General features: G+C 37.6%; 1 long non-coding RNA gene across 1 annotated transcript in view; it reads left to right on the top strand.

The window, feature by feature from the left end:
- LOC132847033 (uncharacterized) overlaps positions 1 to 24,045 on the top strand; it is an 86,031-nt gene that overhangs the window by 15,366 nt on the left and 46,620 nt on the right. The window contains exon 2 of the long non-coding RNA XR_009648585.1: positions 5,666 to 5,718. This is a non-coding gene — a long non-coding RNA (uncharacterized LOC132847033). The remainder of the gene's footprint in view (positions 1 to 5,665; positions 5,719 to 24,045) is intronic.

Here is a 24,045-nt window from a genome sequence, read left to right as displayed (position 1 = left end):
GTGACTGGCTCTTTCAGCTTGTGTGTAGCGTTAAATTGGTTTGTGTGCACCTCTTAGACTGTAAACCTTTAGACTGGTTCATCCTTACTGTACTGTAAGTTACAAAATGCCACCGCATCCGCAAGAGTCTTCTTAATCATTGTTTCATTCACTCAATACAGTACATTCATTTGAAAATAGCACATTTTCAAGAGAGACAGTGTTAGTATCATGAATTGATCAAAATTGGCATTTCCAAGCCATAAAGATGATCCTGTTTATTTTTACGATAAACAATGGTATGAGCAACACCACCACCACCACCACTGCCACAAAAGGCTTGACCTTAGTGTTACACACTTCAGACACACTGTTTTGCTCTCTTTCTCTTGTTGAAAGGGGCGAAGAAGTGACAAACACGCAAATATCAGCTAGTCCGATCGTAAGGCCCTGGTTTAGCGCTTTCTGATCATCCCGTCATGGACAATCCTACAGCGAGCATTGAAATTGGTGTTAAAGTTTAACATAAGAACAGTTACATCTTAATTTTGTTTATTTTTTCAGTCAGCTAGTTAACACAAGCTAATCATGTTTGATTTGATTCAAATTTATTTGTATAGCGCTTTTACCAATGGACACTGTCTCAAAGCAGCTTTACCAAACAAAAATATTACAAAAGTACAAAAAGGATAATATTCTACAAAGATTTATACAAAGATTCAAGATTACTATTGTACTTGTATTTAAATGTGTTTGTATTTATCCCTAATGAGCAAGCCTGAGGTGACCTGACGTGACTGTAATGAGGAAAAACTCCCTTAGCTGGAAGAGGAAGAAACCTCGAGAGGAACCAGACTCAAAAGTGTACCTCATCCTCATTTGGGTGGCACTGGAGGGTGTGATTATAAACTGTTATAAATCCTAGAGAGTGTTCTTATAAATAATTTCCTTTCTACAGTCAGATACAGTCTGACAATTGTGTATCGGTCAGGAGGTTGTTGTCCTCAGAGACCACATGGAGCTGGAAACTTCTCTTTGAATGTTCACGATCTTCAAGAAGTAGAACATAACTGGAGCTGGTAAAATCACCGGATGCCTCGGGATGGGTAGAAAAAGAGAAGAAAGTGGAGAGGAATTAGCATAGCTGCTAACTAGATAATATTGTGTATCTACTGGAGCACACGGTTTTAAGACTTATTATTATGTGTACGTCTGGAAAGAAATATGTCTTTAATTTACATTTAAACTGGGAAAGTGTGTCTAAGCCCCGAACACTATCAGGAAGCCTGTTCCAAAGTTTGGGAGCTAAATATGAAAACTCCCTATCAGCTTTAATTGACTTTGATATTCTGGGAACCACCAGGAGTCCTGAGTTTTGTGATCTCAGAGAGCGTGAAGGATTGTAGCCTGTTAGAAGACTAGTTAGATACATGGGAGCTAAAACATTTAGAGACTTGTACATAAGTAGCAGCAGTTTGTAATCAATTCTAAACTTAACAGGTAGCCAGTGTAGAGAAAATTGGGGTTATATGATCATATTTTCTTGTCCTGGTAAAAACTCCAGCAGCTGCGTTTTCGACTAACTGTAGCCTATTTATTAAAGATGCAGGACAACTACTGTACCTAGTAACACATTACAATAGTACAGTCTGGAGGTCATGAATGCATGAACTAGCTTCTCAGCATCAGATACAGATAGGATGTTTCTTAGCTTGGCAATATTTCTAAAGTGGAAGAAGGCTGTTTTTGTGGTATGGGCGATATGATGCTGTCTAATATAGGGATAGATATATAGTATGTTAATATTTTTAAATAAATTTTAAACTTTAATTGTGTATATTCACTTATTTATTTTTATCCTTATTTTTTCTTTTTCAAATTATTATTATTATTATTATTATATGTATTTATCTCTTTTTTTCTCTCTCTTCTGTTTCCATACTTCTGTAAAGCTGCTTTGAGACAATGGGAATTGTTAAAAGCGCTATACAAATAAATTGAATTTACTATAACACCCAGGTTTCTCACTATCAAGCTAGTACTGACACTGTCTGACAGTCTGACAGTACATCCATCTAAATAGAAGTTGACGTATGAAAGCTTCTGTGTACTGGTTTTCGAACCAATCAGTAATATCACTATCTTATCGGGATTTAACAAATAGAAAATTACAGGTCATCCGGGCCTTTATATCATTAACACCCTCGGTTAACTTGGAAAATTAACGTCTGTTCGCTCAAACTTCACCGTGGAATCTTGGACGACTATCCCAGGTTAACGTTCCACACACGTAATTAAGTTTAGCTAAAACTGACCAAATTCTTTATTGCTCTTTCTACAAAAAAATACAGCACAACCTTTTCTGTACTACAGTAACCCATTTTATACTGTATAGGACAATTATAGCTTGTTACTGTAATTGAAAATACTTCATTTATTAATAACAATAATTAGCAAATATGTGTAAACACTTACTACAGTTACTGAAATATAAAAAGTGTGTATGTGGGTTATACAATGTATAAAATGTATAGCATAATTGCATTTGCTGTTGAACAAGAAACGAATAAACTTTTATAATAGATTTTATCGTTATTAAACAAGCATATTAACACGTTGGAGGGAAAAAAAACTCTGAGCCAGATCGACGTACAGTAATTTATTCATGAAATTGTGAAATAAATTGGATTGTAAACATTTGTGATGTGGGACCAGTTGTGATTGTGTGCTCTAGTCCAGCCCTTATTTGTGACTGGCTCTTTCAGCTTGTGTGTAGCGCTAAATTGGTTTGTGTGCACCTCTTAGACTGTAAACCTTTAGCAGCTACATGTCCATAATGCAGAAATGAGTCTGTAAATGATGTGAAGTTGCAAGTATTTCTGAACACCACTTATTTGTAGGTGATGTGTAGTGAAAAAGATCTCGGTAGATATAATATCGGGCGTTAAATTTCTGCGCTTGAGCTGTTGAGAGCTGCTGAACTCGTCTAAAGATACCTGTACCGTCACGATCAGTCATCCAGTTTGATTTTGCTCATCAACATTTGAGAAGCTGAGTCTTGTGCAGCCGAGCATCCTTTGTGTGGGCAGACTTCCCCATAGCAACAAGCGCTTATGCACAGCCTTACTGTTCATTTGAACGTTCAACTAACGCAAGTTAACTCCACTCTAGCTTTGTCTAGCTTTATTAGGTAATAGTTCTGTCTGCTGCTCCAGTGAATCTGTCACAATTTGGACACCATTTGCGACGTGCCCTATTTTTTTTTTCCTCAGTGTTCACAAACCTGTTCTCAGCTTGGATTAGTTTTAGATGGTCATCATGTATGAAGAGAATATTAAATTCTTAAGCATCCACAAGTGGTGGTTTTCAAAATGTCTGAACAGGTTTTGATTAGATTTTTTTTTTTAAATGACATTTTATAGATTTTACAGAAAATGAAAAAATGCCCAAATGTTTAAAAAAAATAAAAAATAAAAGCTTTCATGGGGTGTCCTGAATTTTTCACATGACTGTATATATTAACTTTAATTTTCAACCTAAAATATATTTATATTTTTTCTGTTTCTATGCTTCTGTAAAGCTACTTTGAGACCATTTAAATTGTTAAAAGCAAATTTAAAACCTTAATTTAAATTACGAATAAACTGAATTGAAAATGTAATTGAATTTTGATCCAGTTGATGTCTGGGGTCATTTTCACCTCGAAAAAGGTCTATTTTTATGCAGAGTTTATTTCTGTTCTTTTTTTTAAATTTTTTTTATCTTTTTCTCATTATCACTCTCTCATTATGTTGGTAACATTTTAAATAAATACCATTTATACCTTTTTGACAAACATGATATTTTCAATGTATTTCACTGTTATGTTCACTGTTTAGTATATCTGAAAACTACATTCAATCAAAAGCATATTAAGTGAAAGTGACGTGACGTGACATATGGCTAAGTACGGTGACCCATACTCAGAATTTGTTCTCTGCATTTAACCCATCCAAAGTGCACACACACAGCAGTAAACACACACACACCATGAACACACACCCGGAGCAGTGGGCAGCCATTTATGCTGCGGCGCCCATGGAGCAGTTGGGGGGGTTCGGTGCCTTGCTCAAGGGCACCTCAGTCGCGGCCGGCCCGAAACTCGAACCCACAACCTTATGGTTAGGAGTCAAACTCTCTAACCATTAGGCCACGACTTCCCCACCATATTTAATTATTTAATAATTATTTATGTATTAATTATATATTAATTATTTCAATATTTAATCATTTATTAATTTAAAATGCAAAATTTGGAGTGCCTGTTGAGTCATGTACAAACCATATTTTCCTATATATCTGATAAATTCATCTTGAAGTCTTAACAAATATTAACTAATGTAATACACAGAATACACACAATGAAATAAATTTCAGTTTATACAGTGCACTGGTATAAAAATGTGATTTTATTTGTATATATATAAAAAAAATAAAAAGTTAAAAACATTTTTTGAATATATATTAAAAGCCACATTTTGTCTTAATATTGTCTTTAATAATTTTGGTCAGAAGGAACTATGTGGGTAAACGGAAGACATTTTGAATAAGTAATTTATGATGTATATCAAATTCGTCAAAATCACAAATCGAAGTCGTTGAAGAAATTTCCACTGAACTGGAAGGTTATGGTCAAAAAATCTAGTTTTGAGGCACTGTGTCACTTCAGCAATGTACTTCATGCCATCAATTTCAAACCCTAAAGCCTCAAATCTCTCTCCATGAAATTAGCACGATGGCCAGTGAATTCAGCCGTGCACAACACCATGTTTCTGTAATATACTTGAGCTGCAAACCTGCCATCACTCGTCCAATTTTCGTCTTGGCCCTTGAACTATTGTTGCGGTTCTTGTCAAGGCGAATGATAAATGCTCTTGTCATGTTGCATGTCCTTGCTTTATAAAAGTAGAAGCTCTTGCACTATGCATCATTTTTCCCCTAGAAGTGATTGGTTATGTATGACCACATTTTCTGATTTGATTCGATTTATTTTTCCTTTTTCTCCCCCAAATTTTCCCTGTGGTGACAAAAGCCAGATTTCCGTTCAATTTATGATTGATAGTCTGCCCAAGAATTTTAGTCCCATAGAAAAGGGGTTACTCAATTTTTAGATAAAAAAATGTAATTAAAGCTGAAAGTCTGACCTTTGAGCTCATATTTATGTAATTTCAACCTCATGATTCTGTAGTAGACAGTCAACATCATAACTTTGTCGATGCCTAAATATGTCAATAAACTCACTGTATACATGTACTGTATATGATGCATGTCATTTTTTGTAAGAATGTCCATGAGAAACACAAATTTAAGTTCTGTTAAAGCAAAGCAATCTACATCATTTATTGTTGTATGAGAGACTATCATTTTTCTTTTTATTGATCTTACAAGCCTTTTTTCAGATCAGTTTAATGACATTGGATATGTGCTTTCCCTGGATCTTACAACACAAGCCGGGGTTTATTTCCTCCAGGGTCTCCAGGGTCTATTTCCTGATTAATTGTTTGTATATTTATGCTAATGCTAACAGCTGTTGACTTTCAGGTGCTGAGAATGTTCATTTTATATGGTTTTGTTATTGGGTAGATGAGTGGACAGATGTCAAATTAGCACCAAGGCTAACATGAGTCGTTTTGTGTGTGTGTTTCAGTCCGTGCATGAAAATGTATCCTGTTCAGAACAAATGTGACTGAGCACGGCATGGTGAGTGTCTCTCTGTCTGCACCCACTTTTCAATCCTTTCTGTTGATTTCTTTGGTTTCGACACTTTCACACTTGGAGCCAAGACATTCTGAGAAAGCCCTCTTCGATTATTAATAAATAAAAGTAGATTTTTCAGATTTATTAACTTTGGAGGGTGGGTTTTGAATAAATATGCACGTGTAGAAACTCAAAAGCCAAAAAAAAAAAAAAGGGGGCTTCCTAGTTTCCAGGTTTGTTTAGACTCGGCCTTGGTAATGAATCAAAAGCTTTTACGTTGATTCATTGCAAAAGTGTTCGTTCAGCAGTCATTGAAAGAATCATTAAATGCTTGGCTATGAACAGTGACATAATTGATAAACTACTACGGTGATGTGAAAAATGTCATACACTTATTCATGAAGTGTATTTTTGGGTTGAGGTTACTGTAGTTGATAAAGTTGCATTTAGAGTATAGTGACCAAAACGTTTAAATATACTGTATGCTTTTGTAATGCCACCCACTTTATCCTCTGGTCAATCTACACCACTTGTGATTTCAGTGTATTCCTTATACTGGTGGTGGGAGAAGGGCAGAAGGTAATTTCAACATGTCATTAGCACCAGGATTTGTAAAGCATGTAAAGAAGAGCTTCTGTGTCTCAGGGCTTTATCTAACTACACAAATGATGAAATATGAATCTGTGTTGAACATGCAACGCCTAGGCTCGTACCAGAGCCGATTTTCTGCTATATGCAGTGTCAAACATCTCATTCTCACAGGTACATTGTATAGCCTTTCAGAAGAAAAGTGTAAACCCTTATGTCCTTGTTTCTGAATATAATTAATGTGCATGAGGTCTGGCACCCATGATTTACAAGATGAGTGCGAATAATGAAGAGGAAATTAACAAGACCATTAAACAACAAAACGATGCCTACACACTCTGGTAAAGTTTACAGAATTTACAGCCACTTGCTCCATACATAAGTTATTTGAAGGCTCATAACCAAACATTGGAGAATATGTTCCAAAAAAAAGCACAAAAAGAACAGTAGTGATGGAGAGACACTTCAATGACCAGAAGGACATCACTGGGAATAGATCCACAATCCTGTGCTTGAAGGTCCGGCGCTTGTTTCTGGTAAACACTTCATCTTTCTTTCTGAAAGAGTCTTTTAGGCTCTCCCTTTAGGTGTTCTGCTGGATTTCACAATGATTACTGTGTGCCCTCACCACAAACCTACTCATCCCCTCAAACATCTAATCCGCCTTCCTCCTCCCCAGCCTTATTGAGCTCCTCTGTTCACATTCATTTGAAAGTAGCTGCTGCTCTAGGGATCCTGTGCCTTCCTACAGAGGAGATTATTGATGGTCTATGTCATGCTCTGACACACACACAGGTTTATCTCACCAGCAATCCACAATTTTTATTTGAAACCAAACTATTTCCACATGTTCAGTTAAAACTACATTTGGGGTATAACAGACATACGTACGTAGAAACATACATATACAAATCCATGCAAAAACATGCATTAAGGCTTCACTGATGCTGTGAGGAGAAATAGGAAGGAAACCTTCCTTTGGGCAGTCAGAAAATAGTGTATATTAGATAGATGGATGGATGGATGGATAGATGGATAATCTACATGCACGATCTGTTTACCCAGGGTTCTCAGATTTATTTTGGGGCCCATATTGAACACCACACAGATTTCCTTTTAAGAATGACAAGACAACTATGGCCCTCATTCAGACTGTAGTAGACTGTAGTCTAAATCGTGGCTCGGAGTGATCAAGTAAATTTGGGTCGGAGAGATCAAGTAAACTTGATAAACTACAAGATCCCTCGAGGCATGTTTGTAACCCATCCAATCTGTATTTCATGAAATGGAGAGGTGACATCATTAATATACAAGTTTAGGAAATGACATTCACACATTTGTACAGTTTTCCAGTGTGCACATACGTATACAGGGAGCACTTATTCTGCATGGGGAAACCTTTGTTTCCAAAGACCCTGGAACCAGAGATTAGATCAGTTACTTAGGATCCTAAACATATAACACTTTTATGGTGAGTCTGCTCAATTGGAGTCCAGTCTGCCATAAAATACATTGTGATTCTTGTATTTGTGGAGAGAAGCTCTATAAAAAGGTATGGATTATTCAATAGGAGATGCGTTTTACCATTTAAGCATCCCTTGTCCATGATGTTGTACTTTGTTTTTCTTTATTTTACTTTCTCTAAGTCTGCTATTTGTGTCTTTATATAATAAACCGATTGATTACCTCTAAATACTCAGTAGTTGTTCTGCACAAAACATATGGTGCATTAAATGTACATTGATTTGTATGACTTTGACTAGAATTAGTTTTCTAACTGTTGGATGTAGGAGTATGTAGGAAAAGGTAACAGTATAATTGTCAGTAAGTAGGCTATATATAAGAGCCTCAGATGTAGATGATTTATGCTTCTATCCTGGGGTTCACTGGACTTTCTGGACTCTGGTTGCCCCCCCGCCTTACCTTCTTACATGGGCTAGTTTATAGCTCTTGATGTTTAGAAGATCATGTAGGACTAGAATTGATGCTGCAGCCCCCTGCTTCACAGTTGGGGTAGTGTTCTTTAGATTCACCCTTTGTCCTTTATACATGGTCAACCAGAATTTTTCTTTTCTTGACCTGATTGAAGATCAAGTCCTGCAAACTATTTTGTTTTCATGCTGGTCGAGGTAGGACACTATGGTGGTGTAGGCGCGACTTTCATATAAAGAAAGTAGCAAAGATATCAACAAAAGCTGCATGTGATCTTTTTTAAAGTAATACGTTATTTATCCGCATATTAAATTTGAGCCTTCTCCATTCTTTTGATGTGAAGTACATAAAAACTGAGCAGGCTTGTTGTCTCGGGACTTCTCGCCGGTCTGACGGAACTCCTGACATAGCTTAGCGATTTCTCAAATAATTGGCCATGTTATCAAGAATGTGTTCCAACAAGGCAATGATACAATACAGCTGTCGTGTTTTAAAAGAAAGTAGGTGACCTTTTCATTTAAGTGAGTAAAGTACAAACCTATTTTCCGTCTTTTTACCCTCTGAACATATTTTGGTACCAGGTGCTTCCAAACTCTTCACCAGTTCCTTTGTTTTTGTACTGGGGTTCAGTTGATGCTTTAGGATAGGAGGACATTTTCCTTAATGATTCAGTGACTGCACAACATTTGCATGAGACCGGTTGTGTCGTCAAAGCTTGTGGTATATTGGTGCATGTGAACATTTGAGCTAGTGGAATTTGGCATCCAGCAAAAAGTAAATCGGTCTCAAACCGATTGCTGTGAAATAACCTCTAATATGAGTAAATTTGGGGCTTAGCATATACGCCTCATACATCAGGGGCTGGGGGTTTGATTTCCATATCCACCCTGTGTGTGGAGTTTCTCACTGTGCTTCCGAGGTTTATTCATGAATGATTGGCATCTCCAAATTGACCTTGTAGTGTAAAGAAGTGTGTGATTTGTATTCCAGGCTCACAGTGACCCTGTGTAGGATGATCTGTACCGAAAATGGATGTATGAGCAAATTAGAGAACCTACTGTACTGTATATGACATGCAAGAAAATTTTTTTAAAAAGTGTGGAGACAAAACAAGTTGAAAATTTTGAGTTTATCAAACTTTTGGACTCAACTGTACTGTGGACTGTATATAATTTATGTAAAGGTCTGTTTGTTGGCCTAGAAAATCACTTTCAACATGTAAGTGTCTTGCTTACAAGAATCGTGCTTAAATTGTGAAATATTTATAACAAGACCAAGTGTATTTTTGCACTGCTGGTGGGAGACATGGTGCAACAAGTGTGTAACATTTTTAAAATCCACCATTGCAAATCCTTGTCGGTCTGAAGTTTTGTCTTGTCTGTTTTGCATTTCCATTGCCCTCTCTTATGCATGTGCAACATTATAAAACCATTTTTTAGCCCACTTCCTCACAATCTGTCCCATTTCTCACAACCTAGTTTTATGGATCTACATTATTAATGTCACCCTACTTCAACACAACTGTCTACTTTAACACAACCTAAATAAAAGCAGAATGAATTATTTTTATCTGCAACATATTAGAACAAAGAAGTTGGTTAATTACAAACAGATGGAGGAACAACGCTGAAATGACCGGTTGCACAGTCAGAGACAATGTTGATAAGGATTTCAAGTTGATTTCAATTTCAAGATCCTCACAAATGTATAAAAGGAGGGAGTGTGTGCTGAATCACTTTGGGCTTCATGCTTCATTTGATACCACAAATTTTAAGGGAGCAAGCGTACCACAGGAACGGTGAAAACGTCTATGACTGTCAATCTAAGCTTGCCTCTTTTTACACAGGTATAGTTCAATAGTCATGAAAATGGCCAGTGGTGACTTATTAAGGCTCTGGGTTGTTGATTGGAGGATGATCAGAGGATCAGGGTTCAAGCCCCAGCATGGCCACGGTTTGTCCCTTGAGCAAGTCCCTTAACCCTCCCTGCTTCAGGGGCTCTATCATAGCTGCCCCTGTGCTCCGACCCAACCTCCTCAGTTGGGATGTGCGAAGAAAAGAATTCCACTGTGCTGTAATGTATACAGTATGTGCGATAATAAAGGCAAAGCCAATTCATTCATTCATTAACAAGCTGGGGGTTCAGTTCCTACCTGACATAAAGCTAATTGTCATTTCAAAGATTGTCCATAGTCTGTGATTGTGCCCTGAAAATGGGTTGGCACCCTGTCCAGGGTTTCCCCCCACCTTGTACTCTGGATGTCTTGCCTTGTATTTTCACTTCTTTCTTTTCTACAAGTTACATTAATTGAAAGAAGTTGAAATTGAAAGAAGAAAGTAGGTACAAAACTATGACAATTCCATATTGGAGATTACAGTGTAACCATAATGCATAATTTAGGATTCAGTCAATCAATATGATACAATACATCAAGTTATAATGCTGTAGGTTTTGAAGTATTAGTTTTCTGATGTATCATTGGATTACTTGGTGCCTTTGCCTTGGATAACATATCTAGCAAGTATGTGTAGAATAACAAATAATATTTCCTCATACTACTTTCCTGTGTAATGAGTAAAACCATACAGAAATCACTATTATAAATGAACTCACCATCAATAACATTTCTCTCTGGAGTTCTTAGGTTTTGAAGTCTGACTTTTTTTTGCAAGCAGCCACTTTTTTTTTTGTTGAATTTTGAAACCCCCAATGCTCAAGAAAAGGCCAGAGCTCTGCACTTAATTCCCACAGTGTACTGTCAAGAACAAAAGTCACTGATCACCAAGACAGGAAATCCTGGCAAAAGACTAAATATTTTATTACTTGTTCTTCTTTCTTTCTCTTCTTCTTTTGGACATTCAGCTACCTGAAATGTCTTAGGAACTTTGGTTCCTGTATTTTTTCCTATGCAAAATTTACTGAATTTTATTTATTTATTTATTTGTTTATTCTTTTTATTTTTAACATTGTCAAGTCAATAGTATTTCTTGTCTACTCAGGACTTGATCAGTTAACCCCATTCATTGTGCTTACTGAGTAATAATATTGCTGCTCTTCTTGCTATATCACCTCCAGCAGAGTTTTCGACTCACGCTGTTCTTTGTCCATGAGCCGTGATCTAGCAAACCAGTACTGATGTGTTCATTTTGTGGAGCCTTCATAGCACGTTTGTATGTTGATCTGGAAAAGAACGTCTTGCCAAACGGCGTAAATGTAACGATGACCATTTACACAGACTAGCAAGCATTTATTTAGACCATATTAAATCCATACACAAACATAATCATTAAGAAAGCCTTTGGATTAAAATAAATATTTCAAGATATCACCACCATCCTGATCCCTAGACACAAGCGGCATGTTATATCGAACCATATCGAAGTCTGATTGTTTTGAAGTAGTTAAATAAAGCCAGAGTGTTGTAAATTGGTTGGAGATAATTTGGCAACAAGCCAGACATGGCAATGTTTGGAGTCAAAACAGCCTTATCATGGTTGTGCCTAGACATGACTGGGAGGTCTGCTTCTGTACGGACTTCCACAGGAGGAATGTGGTTTTCAAATTTGATGCATATCCAATAGCATGTATTGACAAGATCCTGGCGAAGATTGGGCACAGCTTTATTTTATACAGTCTTTTGTCTCTATAGTCCAAAGGGGATATTTTGTTTTCTTTTTGTTCCATTCAGCATAAACCAATATGTCTTCCTTCTATTATGTCTTGTCAGAATGCTGGCTGTGTTTCAATAGCATGAAACAGGTTATGAGACTCTGGTGTACATATGCGCTGGCCTATTTAGACAACAAAAGCATTTTAATAAAGACTTTCCAGATGTTGAGCAGCATAGAAATGATCCTAAAGTCCTTGAGACAGGCAGAACTGAAAATCTGTGAAATGGACAGCAGGGTGAAACAGAGTCTGGGCTTTCACAACTGCATCCTGAGATAATGGTCTATAGAAATAGCAGTGTGGCCATTGGCCAAGATCAAAAATGAGGTGAGACAGTTCTTGGAGCTGATAGTAGATCTGTGTGTAATTATTTGGACTAAACCAGCCCACTGACTGATCTTACAAAAAATATATAAATAAATGCAGGAGCTGATCCAATATTTGGAGCAATGCCAGTAGTTTTTTTTTTAAGATTATGGTTATGTTGTATGGAGGTCTTTACTTCACAGAATAGTGGAGGTTTTTCTACCAGGAAAATGGGGACTAGGTCAGAGTTTATGGTCAGATTAAGCAGGTCCCTCTTGATTTTTCGCCAATGATTAGATTACCACGTGCAGACACCACCCACCTTTCTCTTTGTGCTGCTAATTAGATGATAAGTCATCCTGGACATCTGCTCTGAAACCGAGTCCATATATTTCCAGCTTGGTTGAAAACTACAGCACCTGAAAATACCAATGAAAGCAAACAATGCCATTAACTTGCACATCTTGCCATCTTGCACATGGTAAATCATCAGCACTTGCTTGCTCATATGAAATGAAATAACTTCATAGGCACGTTTTAAAGCATCAGCAATACAAAACACAATGGCGCGGTAGTCAGTCATGTTTGCACAAGCACTTACAGTAAACAGCATTTATAAAGAAAAACGAACATCACGTCTGTTTTAAAAAAAGATATTTGACTGCGTCCTTTGTCATCTGCCTCCCTTCTCATCTGAAGGATTATCTTTAAATGGTGATTTTGTCAAGGACTGGGAAGCAAATGCAGCTGTTTATTGAGGTAAATAAAAGAAGCCAGGTACAGATCATCTGCAAAAGAAAGTGTATAATGTGAAACTTTCTATGCAAAAACATATAGGTTCTGAAGTCTGATATACAAAATGAGTTGGTGTTTTTTCTGGTTTTTTTTGTTTTTGTTTTTTTTTTAAAAAAAAAAGTATATATAACTATTTCAGTTTCTTATTTCTTTGTTCATACTATCTTAAAGTAGATCAGCATTAAGACCCGCCAGTCATGGAAGATGCCCCCGTGCGTCCTTCTGATGGAGAGCAAATGCCCTACAAATGGCACAAGAGAGCCTCTAATGGAGCAAGCATATGTCTGGCTTCCAGTAATTACCCTAATCAAGTCTTGCAGTCAAGTCGTCTTAATGAAACCTCTCCATTTCATTATGGAGCACTCCTCCACTCTTGGCCTTGAGGGCAATATTGGGCCACAGCGGGGACGAGAGTCGCATCGACAATGAGACCGGAAGAATTTTAAACCTTGAAAACGAGATCTGGCTCAAAAATTCAAGGTCTCAACAGCACCATGCTCCTGCGGATCTAACGGTGGCTATTATAGTGTAGGATTTGTTTTGTTGGACAGCTGTGGTGGATATTCTATAAATATTGATTTTTAAACATGCAGGCAATGTGTGATTTTTGCAAGCGATTATCTAGGAGCAACTTTATATCTGCATCTATGTTCTGTTACTCACATTCCTGTAAAATGCTGGTGGTGTTCAATTCCACAGACTTATATAACTGATGAGCTGGAGGTCGAAAAATGATTGAAAACCGATTGACAAGTCAGACTACTCAGAGGTAGGATTGGTAAGAGCACTGTAAAGTGAATTTACTTCCTCCTGCTGTCCAGGCCTGAAATTCCCAGCAACAGCCAATTGGGAGAAAAAAAAAAAGTTCTATGCATTCTGTATGTAATTCAAGTATTTTTTTTTTTTCAGGGTTCACATTATTTAAAATATTAAATACAGATTTTGTGGGTGTGAATACATTGCTAAGCTTCACAAGAGATTAGTAATAAGAATGAATAAAGAAAAAGACTAAAAAAAACTGGTTTGTCTGAAAAGAAGGCAAAAGTATGTTGGTAAAAAAAAAACAATCACAGTATGACACATCCATATGTGCCATCACAAAGAACTTTGGTGCATCACTCAGAAGCATTCAGGAGTTTCAGGAGCATGGAGGAAATACCTGGGGATGGACAGTTACACGAGGAGAGCTGGATAGGGCCGTAGAAGGGTAACAACCCAGAAACAGGACCAGTATCTGCTCCTTTTTTGTGAGGAACAAGAGGAGCACTGAAAAAGCCCTATAAAATGACCTCCGGGAGGGTACTGGTGTGCAGGTTTCTGCACAAGCTCAGCCGCATTCAGCTCAATTGCCATTTGCAAGAGAACATCAGAATTGGCAGGTCCATTGTTTGTGCCCAGATTTCTTTCTATGCTGCATGCAACCCAGCCTGAGCAGCACTGGTGGGACAATGATGGTCTGAGGAGGATTATCCTTAAGAAGTTTGCACAGACCTCCACATGCTAGCCAAAGGTACCCTTTCTGCTGTTAGGTACAGGGATGAAAGCCATTGTCAGACCTTACACTGGTTACCCATTATACAGTAATCTTTCCTTTATTTACAATTTATGCACGTCAAACAACATGTAATGTATATAATACAGTTATTCTATTCAGGGCATCCAGGGCAGAGCTATTGGTGAATTGTCTAAAGCCACCAGTTCCTCTCTCTATCTTGTACTTGGATGAGTCTACATAGAGGAGTGTAGTTTATTATTATATTAGAAGCCTTTTTTTAAATGCTTGCTCTAAATAATTTCTCTGTTTGCTGCATTGTCTTAATAGTCTTAAAAGTTAAAATAACCATGATGCAAGACTCTGAATCACTGTGAAACAAAATATGAAGTTATTGCCTCAGCATCAACACAATTGTGACAATGTTGAGAGGTTGATGCTCATGTCTGATACAGTCCATAGCTAAAACCTGGCACAGCACGCTAGGCGAACAGCCTTCCTTACAGTTTAAGGGCCAGTATGGACCTTCTCCCCTTTACTACAAAGTCTTTGGTAATGCTACCTGGGTGCCACGAGTTACATGAAATGTGGTTCTTTGAACATGGATAACTACCAGGATTCATAGTTATTCTGGAACAATGCTAGCTCAGCAAAGAGGAACAAGTTTCAAGCTTGGGCTTCCTGCAGACTTTGAGAAAGTGGTCAAAACAGAAGTACAGAATTTCATCATATCTCCAACGCAGCAGCAAGTATAGTTGGTGTTCCTACTTAAACAACTGAAAACAAAAAGCCAAGACTTGCATTGCTCTCAGTGAAAGCAAGGAAATAAACTTAAAAAGGAAAACAATATCAGTGGTTACTGTTGATTTTAGATTGTTGGGAAAAGGTGGAAGTCTTCAGAAGAGATTCTCTAATAGTCTTGGGCTCATAAGGGGAAGTGGTAGCTCAGTGGTTAAGGTGTTGCACTACTGATCGGATGCCTGTGAGTTCAAATCCCAAGACCACCAAGTTTGTCACTCCTGGGCCCCTGAGCAAGGCCTTTGTCAGGTAATATACTTATACTTATAATATACTTAATATAATTTTTATATATAAAAAAAAAATTTGCTGACTTTTAGAACATAAAGCTAATTTTTGTAACAAATGTGTATTGAATAAAACAGGAGGTCTTTCATTACAGTCAAATTGGACGCCCACCCGATAGTTGACTTGAAGACTTAAGATGAACTGATTAAACAAGTAAAATTAGGTTGGAAATAAAGCCCTGTAGCCGCACCAGCCCTTTCTGTTTGAGTGAAAGCCCCCGAGCTAAAACATCATTCAGTCTCTGTAGGTTTGTGTGTCATGCGTGACTAAGCGCTATGTAGTCTGGTCATCAGTTAATCAGAAGAAAAATATCATATTAATAACTGTTCGTCATATAGCTAGAATTTGACTTGCTGGCTTGCTTTGTTGATGGTCTAACCTGGTATTAGCAAAGACAATATGCTAACTTGGGGAGAAAAAAAATAAAGAAGCATTGTGTCTTTATATATTTATAGCCGATAAGGTACAAAAAATATACCAAGTCCCGAACAAGATTAAACTGATCCCATGGTTGATATTCTGATCCCATGGCACCCTGGGAAAAAGAAATATAAACCCTGTTTTAACACTGAAGATAGAACATTCAGTCCCTCATCCTTCTTTTACTCTTTTAGCCATCCACCATTCTCAAGGGGAAAGAAATTTAACAACTGCATGTAGGTATGACATCATAGAACTGGTTAAAAAAAAAAAAAGTTTTTTGTTTTTACAAATTTAATGTTCAGATGCTGTTCATTCAGACTCGCAGACCTCGACACGGTACGCAGGATGCATTCGCATGTGCTACGACCTCCTGAACAATTAGAATTCATTCCAAACACTTCCTACCTCCATTGTGTTCAGCCATGAGTCAGGAACTGACTCACCGTTCAACTGGGATTAATCTTTTTAAATGACACGTAGAGGAGCTGCGTGTTGGGGAACATGGGAGCACTGTCATGTCTCCACACAGACAGTAAATGAAGCTCAGGATCGAAAAGCCAGAGGCTTAAACGCTGAGGGAGAAACTGACACTAGCGAATTACAATAAATAAAAAAAGCATTATTCAATTTTAAATTGAGTTTTTTAACGTGTTATACAAAGTTACAGACGCAAAAGCCAAATTCTACCCTAGTATTAGTGACACTTGTGACAGATGTTATTACTCACCTTGCAACTTATGCCACACGTTTTTCAGCTGTCCAGTGCTACGTAGATTCTGGAGTGACTACTTTATGATTGTGTGTGCATCTGGACTGGTATATTAGATATAATTTTTTTTCCTTTTCTTTTTCTTTTTTAAGGGCCTGTCTAGATTTAGCTTGGTACAACACAAAGCAATTAGATACTCTGTCATTTTTAATTGCCAGACTACTGGTCGTTTCTTCCACGGAAATCCTACAGACCACCGAACCGTATCTGAGCGGCTTACTGTAGGACTGTTTCAAATTTGAGGATGAGATATTAGATTAGACGAAACTGAAAAATGTACTAAATGATGATTAGCGCTTCACTGGACATTTTTAACTCTGCAATTTCCACCCCTGCATGAACAACTCCCTGTTATGTTTTACTTTATTTATTTATTAATTTATTTTTCTTTGATCCTATTTTACCATCTACTGTATATTAACTGGAGTTGGAGGGGCTTTGTATTCTTTTTTTTTTTTTTTTCTTTTTCCCCTTGGTTTGCTGGTTTTTTTATGAATAGCTTTTTCTCTTTTTTCTCATTACACTCGTTTCACGTATCTACAGGCAGAAGTTGTAAACGGCTATAACTGTATCATATATAAATACATTTCCTGTTATTGGTGGCATGTTGATGCAGTGGGTGGAGTTGATGCTTCACCGCTCCAGAGTTTCTGATGTGTGTGTCGGCGTGGTTTTCCTCTGGGTTTTCCAGTTTCCTCCCACCTCCCGAAACTGCTCTGGTTTAGTAGGTGGATTGGCTCCTCTACATGTGAATGAGTGTGTGAGGACTGTACTGTATGTGTGCCTGGTGTACTGTGATAGAACACAGTGTTTCAGACGTTTTTGCCAGATTCACCACTTTAACGCTAACAGCTAAAATTGTCCGTGATTGTTCGACTAATCAGGAAGGTGTTCTTGGTGGCGCTGTAACACAAGTCTGTAGCACAAAAAAAAAAAACTCAAGCATTCTGATTTTGAACACATTGCTAGTATTAATGACATGCCAGTTGAGCTAGGGAAAGGGATTTGTTTCCATTCAGCAGTGATTTATGACCCTGTTGCATGTTGCGTGTGATATGTCTGAATATCGATATCTGGATAATGTATACTACAAACTATATATATATATATATATATATATATATATATATATATATATATATATATATATATATATATATATATACATTTTATATATATATATATATATATATATATATATATATATATATATATATATATTTTATATATATATATATATATATATATATATATATATATAATATTAAATTTACGCTGAACCATTTTATAAATATTTTATACCTCTCCTTGAGCAAACAAGCTCGCTCGTGAGTAGTGGTGTTTATTAGGAACACCTGCACATCTACCCATCCATGCGGTTATGCCAATCATGTGGAAGCAATGTAATGCATACATTTATTCAGATACAGGTCAATAGCTTCAAATAATGTTCACATCATACATCAGATTGAAGATCAGTGTGATCTCTGTGACTTGCATGCTTATTGGTGCCAGATGTGATCGTTTGAGTTGTTCAGAAAATGCTGATCTCCTGTGGTTTTCATGTTGAGGGAACAACTACTCACTAGCCACTAACAAAAACCCACCAATTAGAGATGAAACTAAACACCCTATCTGTTGAAACTCTAAGCTAAAGCTCCATCAGTCCTGAATCATTTGTCCTGTTTCTTAGTGCATCACATTGTGTGTGTCAGCAAGTCAGTGTGGGTGAAAGTCACTCTCTATTCCACCTCTTGCCAATCATGGTTTAGTCAAACTTATTTTATACCAAACGTCAAGCTCTGCTGACAGATGTATCCAAGCCGGCATATGACACACGTGTAGACGTTTCCCATCAATCCCAACCTGACACACTGACACATTGCTGACTGTGAATTAACGTTACAGGACCATCAGGGCGAGTCGCGGCAACTCCGGTACATTGAATTTTACAGGATTTTGTCTCTTAACTCTATTGTCGTGTTTTTCCATGTCAGTATTGCCATCAAAATTTCAGAATGTCTAATATGGATTTTCTTTATATTTATTAATGAGCAACATTTTTTTAAATAGCTAACTTGCTTTTCTGTAGCAATAATGAACAGCTTCTCCTTCACCAGCATCTTTACAAACATTCACTGACGTTCAAGAAGGCAATATGATACATTAAGATCCAGGGGTGTGTAAACTTTTGAGCAGGATGATCGGTATAATATATTATTTTGTTTAAAGACCATATATTTCCATTTATTATCGCCTTCAGAAACATGTTTCCCAGAAGACAAAATAACAGTTTACACCGATCATACTGTGCAAAAGTTTACCCCCCCCCCTCGTCCCTCCCTAATTTTTTCTGTTAATGATGTCTCCTTGAGCATCAGTGAACGTTCGTAGCTTTTGTAATTGATGTGTACGAGTCCAGTTGTCCTTAGTATGTAAAGATTGACTTCAACATCATATAGCCACTGTTGGAAAGGGGGGGAAATATAGAGAAGACATGACAAATAATAGACAGGAGGGGTTTTTTTTTCTCCTCCCAACAAAATGTTCAGTCATTGATCATTCAAATAACACACAGTATTCAGAATCAAGCTGAACTGGTGCATTTGTATAAATTCAGTAATCATCGTGTCTTGTGGATTATTTGTAAAAGTGTAGTGTGGAATTTATTTATTTTTTTGCCTTAACATTTTGCAGATTCTGCAAGGCGTATGTAAACTTCTGACCTCAACCATATGTGTGTGCAAACACAGATTTTAACCACTTTTTATTTTCTTCTTTAAATTTGATATGGCTTGCCAAATTTGCACTTGACTCACCTTAAATTTACAAAGTAGTTTCACTATATTTGCTGAAGATAAGCCCCATCTGGCATGCGTCCAGCTGCAGCTTGGTGATTAGACACTGCCACTCCTGCACACCCTCTCAGACGGACAGCATTTAGGTAGAGCTCATTTGATGGAACAGCAGTGCCATAATAGAATCAGGTTTTGGATTAGAGGAGTTACATTTGCACCTCAAGTCTGGGAGGGGAGCAAGAGTAAATACAATTTGGGGTTGAGTCACTTTGTCAGGTTTTCCATTCACTAAAATGGTGAGTGAAGCTGTGAGATACGAGAGGAATAGGGGTGTGTTTATTAAAAAAAAACAAACAAACATTTTTTTCTACACCATGTTAGTTTTTTTGTAGATGGCATGTTACTGCACTCTGTTTATTCGCATGTCATCTGTACTTGAAGAATGCTCACATATGATTCTGTATCATGTCTGAATGGTTGATGAAATCCAGCAACAAATTTCTTAGTGTTCCACAAAGGAGCTGAAAGTAAGGGTGGGATTTAAACAGCTGTGGATGTTGCTCATCATATTATTGGAGTGTGTGTGCGTCTGTCTGTCTGTGTCTCTGTGTGTGTGTCTGCGTATGAAACCACTGTTCAGTTGTGTACCCAAGTTATGAGCAGTACATGTAATACAAGTCATAATCCAATGTTCGTGCCTTGTGCAAAAAAAAAAAGAAAATCCTATCTGTATTAAATATTCATCAACAAGTAATCATTAACTAAATCAGTGTCATGCTTCATTTATATTTCATCATCCCATCACATAAAGATCCTACTAGGATGTGTGCGACTTCAGCACACAGAATTAGGCACCATGAAGGCGAACTAGCAGCCCAGAATAACAAGCTCTTTTTGTGCTGAAAAAGGGACATTACGTTAACCCCTTAAACTCCCATGATCCCTCTGTAGGTCTACGCCCGAAATGCATGTAGATATGTGTGAAGTGTACGAGATGTTTACAAGGAGTTAACTGAATCATTAATAACGTTTACTGAATAAGGTTTAGAATAAACTGACAGCTCACTGGATTTAGGCATCCTGGCATTGTGTACGTGTAAATATTTAGTTACGAAAATGAAGGATTTACTGTACAGCTCAGTTCTCCTCTGGCCTCCTCCACAGCTGGCCTTCGACTTCAAGTTTAATTGAATGCCATCAGCGAAGCAAACGTGGGCATGTAGGACTTATAGCATCTCTGTGGTTTCTGTCAGGATCAACAGATTGTACTGAACCGAGGTCCCTTCCAAAACTATTGGAGCAGCTTGTATATATATATATATATATATATATATATATATATATATATATATATATATATATATTGATAAACAACATAACACATTTTGTCAATCCAGCCAATTTCTAGACAAGCAAAACTGATAGAATATGTGTGACTGATGGGTGTTACTCAAGTGCGTCCTCTTAGATCAATTCAACAGTTAATAGCTCTGAATCTCAACTCTTGGTCTGAGCCCTCAGTTTCACCTGTGAAGACTGAATTTGTTGCTGAAAAGAACAAACCATCACAAAGATTAGAGAGCTATCTTGGCAAAAAAAGAATGAAAATCAATGAGGCACTGCTTAAGCACTAGGTATATGCTATACAACGGTTTGGAAAGTTCTAAAAAAGAAAGAAGCCACTGATGTACTGAGATGAAGCAGATGAAACGCACCGTTATGAGAACCTGGGTGGAAAAAAATAGTGACATCAACTTCCTTCACAGGCAGAGCAGGGGTTAACGTTCACAATCCACCATTTAATGCTGACTTGGAGAGCAAAAGTATAGTTCGGCAACCATTATTATCCTCTACGAAAGTGTGGAGAAAGAACCTACTACTACCACCACCGTGTTTCACAGGTGAGCTTGTATCATGGCTTGGCTTGCATGGCTGCTTCTGGAACCGGTTCAATAATCTTTATTAATGATGTAACTCATGATGATGGCACCAGAATGAATTCAGATGGTTGCATTCAATCTGATCGGGGGGAACTTCATCATGCAGCAAGATGATGATCTAAAACACATTGGCAGCACAACAAAGGACTTCATCAGGGGAAAAATAATAGAAGGTTTTAAACTGGCCAAGTCGATCACCATACACACCTTAACTGAATTGAGCAGCAGCTGAAGAGGAGAGTGAATGGAGAAATCCCAGGAAACCAACAACCCCTGAAGGAGGCTGCAGTAACAGCCTGGAAAAGCATCACAAAAGATGGAAACAATCTGATGTCAGGAAGTCGCAGGCTGATACAACAAGGTATACGAAACTTTTAAGCATTATATACTTTCATTTACTTCAAGATGTCTAGATGTAAATACCAGGAAATTAAAACTGACTCTCTTCTCACATTCATCTTTTGAGCTCAAAAACAAATCATTTGGCCTTTGCTGTTCCATTACTTTTGGAGAGGACTGTGTATGTATCATAATCTCTCAACTAGATTTGTAAAGTTCATCGCGACAAACTTTGATGTTGGCTTTGACAATGCAAGTATTCGCAAAGGCCAGTGGTTTTTGGAGGCGAGTGGACATAAGGGTCAGTGTTACTTTTGGAAGCAAGTAAACAAAGCTAGGGTGCCAAAACATTTGGAGGTAAGTGGAGACGAGCATGTGACATCATCAGAATACCCATGAGGTAGTTCTGAGTGCTTTGATATATGACGTGTCCATGTTGTAAAAAGTTTTTTGATTTTGCATATTTTGGGGGCGGGGCTGCGGGACAACCGGAAGGCCAGTCGGTACACCAAGTTAAAAGTTTGTTCAGAGTATCACCCTAAAGGAGCTGGCCGAGTTTTGTGTAGATAGTTCGAAAGCTTGCCGAGTTATAAACCTCCAAAGTTTATAATGGGAGTCTATGGGGGAAAAAGGCCAATTTGAGACCCGGTACCGGAAGTACCGGAACTCGGATGGCTTAGAAAAGTAACAGCAACAAACTTCAGACCAGGGTCTACAACATATCCGAATTTGGTGCATGTGGCTCGAAAGCCCTAGGAGGAGTTACTCTTGATAAATTTTTGTCTAAGCTTAAATAGGAAAACAGAATGTTGGTTTCTACAAAGCCAACATAATTAGCTGACTAGCTGGAAAGCTATTTGAAATATGTCTATAGTCTACTTATGTTGAGCTAACGAATATATTTCTCTACTCTGCTATATATAAAGTTTTAAGCACATTTTGGGTCGCATATAATCAGTCCGTTACTGACAAGTGGGCTAGACCAAAAAAGATCTATAGTACATTCATCAGCATCTCTTAGATGTTTTTATTTTATATACGCTGTATCTATTGAATCTGAGACAACAAGGGGACACAACAAAATATTGGAATATTGGAAAATGGGCCAATATTTATGAACTTGTTCGAAAGCCACTATATTAGGATTGCACGTACATCGCTCATTCATACAATTATCTAATCAGTCAAACATCCTAATGCATAAAATAACCATCACTGTTTAGGAGGCTTGGTTATTGTTCAGAATAAATTAAAGTGTGATCTCAGTGATTGTGGCATCGTACCAGATGGACTTGTGTTTCCCTAAATAGTTCGGAAACTGCCGATCTCCAGGGATTTTCCCCACACAACAGTCTCTGAGTGGAAATGTCTGGTTGATGACCGGAGACAAAAGACGCATCTCAGAAACATAAGGGAAATGAGCTGCAACAGAAGTAGATCAGCCCAGAACAGAAGTCTGAGGGAACATTGGGCACAGAAGCTGCACAGATTTAAGAACAGGAAAAACATGAGTCATTGAATCAAACGTGTGTCATTCTTCTATTTGCTGTACTTTGAACCTTCACCGGGTCACATGACCTGAAAAAAAAATAAAAGGATGAGGACCTTCTGTTGAGTCTAATACTTGCAGTCCTTATTCTAGTAGTTATTCCGGTATTGAAATTCCATTATCGTAGCTGAAGCATAAAGCTCATTGTACATCCTGAGGGAAAATGTCTTCCTTTACAGTCCTAGCAACTACGCAAGCCACAGTTGAATGAACTCGTTCTTTGTTTTTTACACAAGATCCTAGCAAATTATTTTGTTTTTGCTCACTGAGCTTATATTATAGTGGGAATTTGCATAGCTTGATAGCCCACCAAATTTCACACACTTCTCTCTCGCTCATGCACTCAAGCTTGTGTAGAAATGTATAACTACTCTGAAGACACTTTCAGCATGCACAGAGAGAAAGAGAGGGGAGCATATTAAAAACAGAATGAAGGAATTAATGAATAAATAATGTAGATATATTTAGACTCCATTGCATTGGCCACATACTCATTTCTTTATTTTCTAAGGAGTAAAAACAGTGACGGTCCCGAATGAAAATGAAATCAATCACATGCCATTCTGTCGTTCTTTACAGGACGATCGAGAAGGCCAGTGTAAACTAAACGTGAGGTCATCTTGCGGTAGTTCAAGTTCAGGTTG

The sequence above is a fragment of the Tachysurus vachellii genome, chromosome 6 (assembly GCF_030014155.1).
Source record: "Tachysurus vachellii isolate PV-2020 chromosome 6, HZAU_Pvac_v1, whole genome shotgun sequence".
NCBI classification, from domain to species: Eukaryota; Metazoa; Chordata; class Actinopteri; order Siluriformes; family Bagridae; genus Tachysurus; species Tachysurus vachellii.
This window is presented reverse-complemented; position numbering and strand designations above follow the sequence as displayed.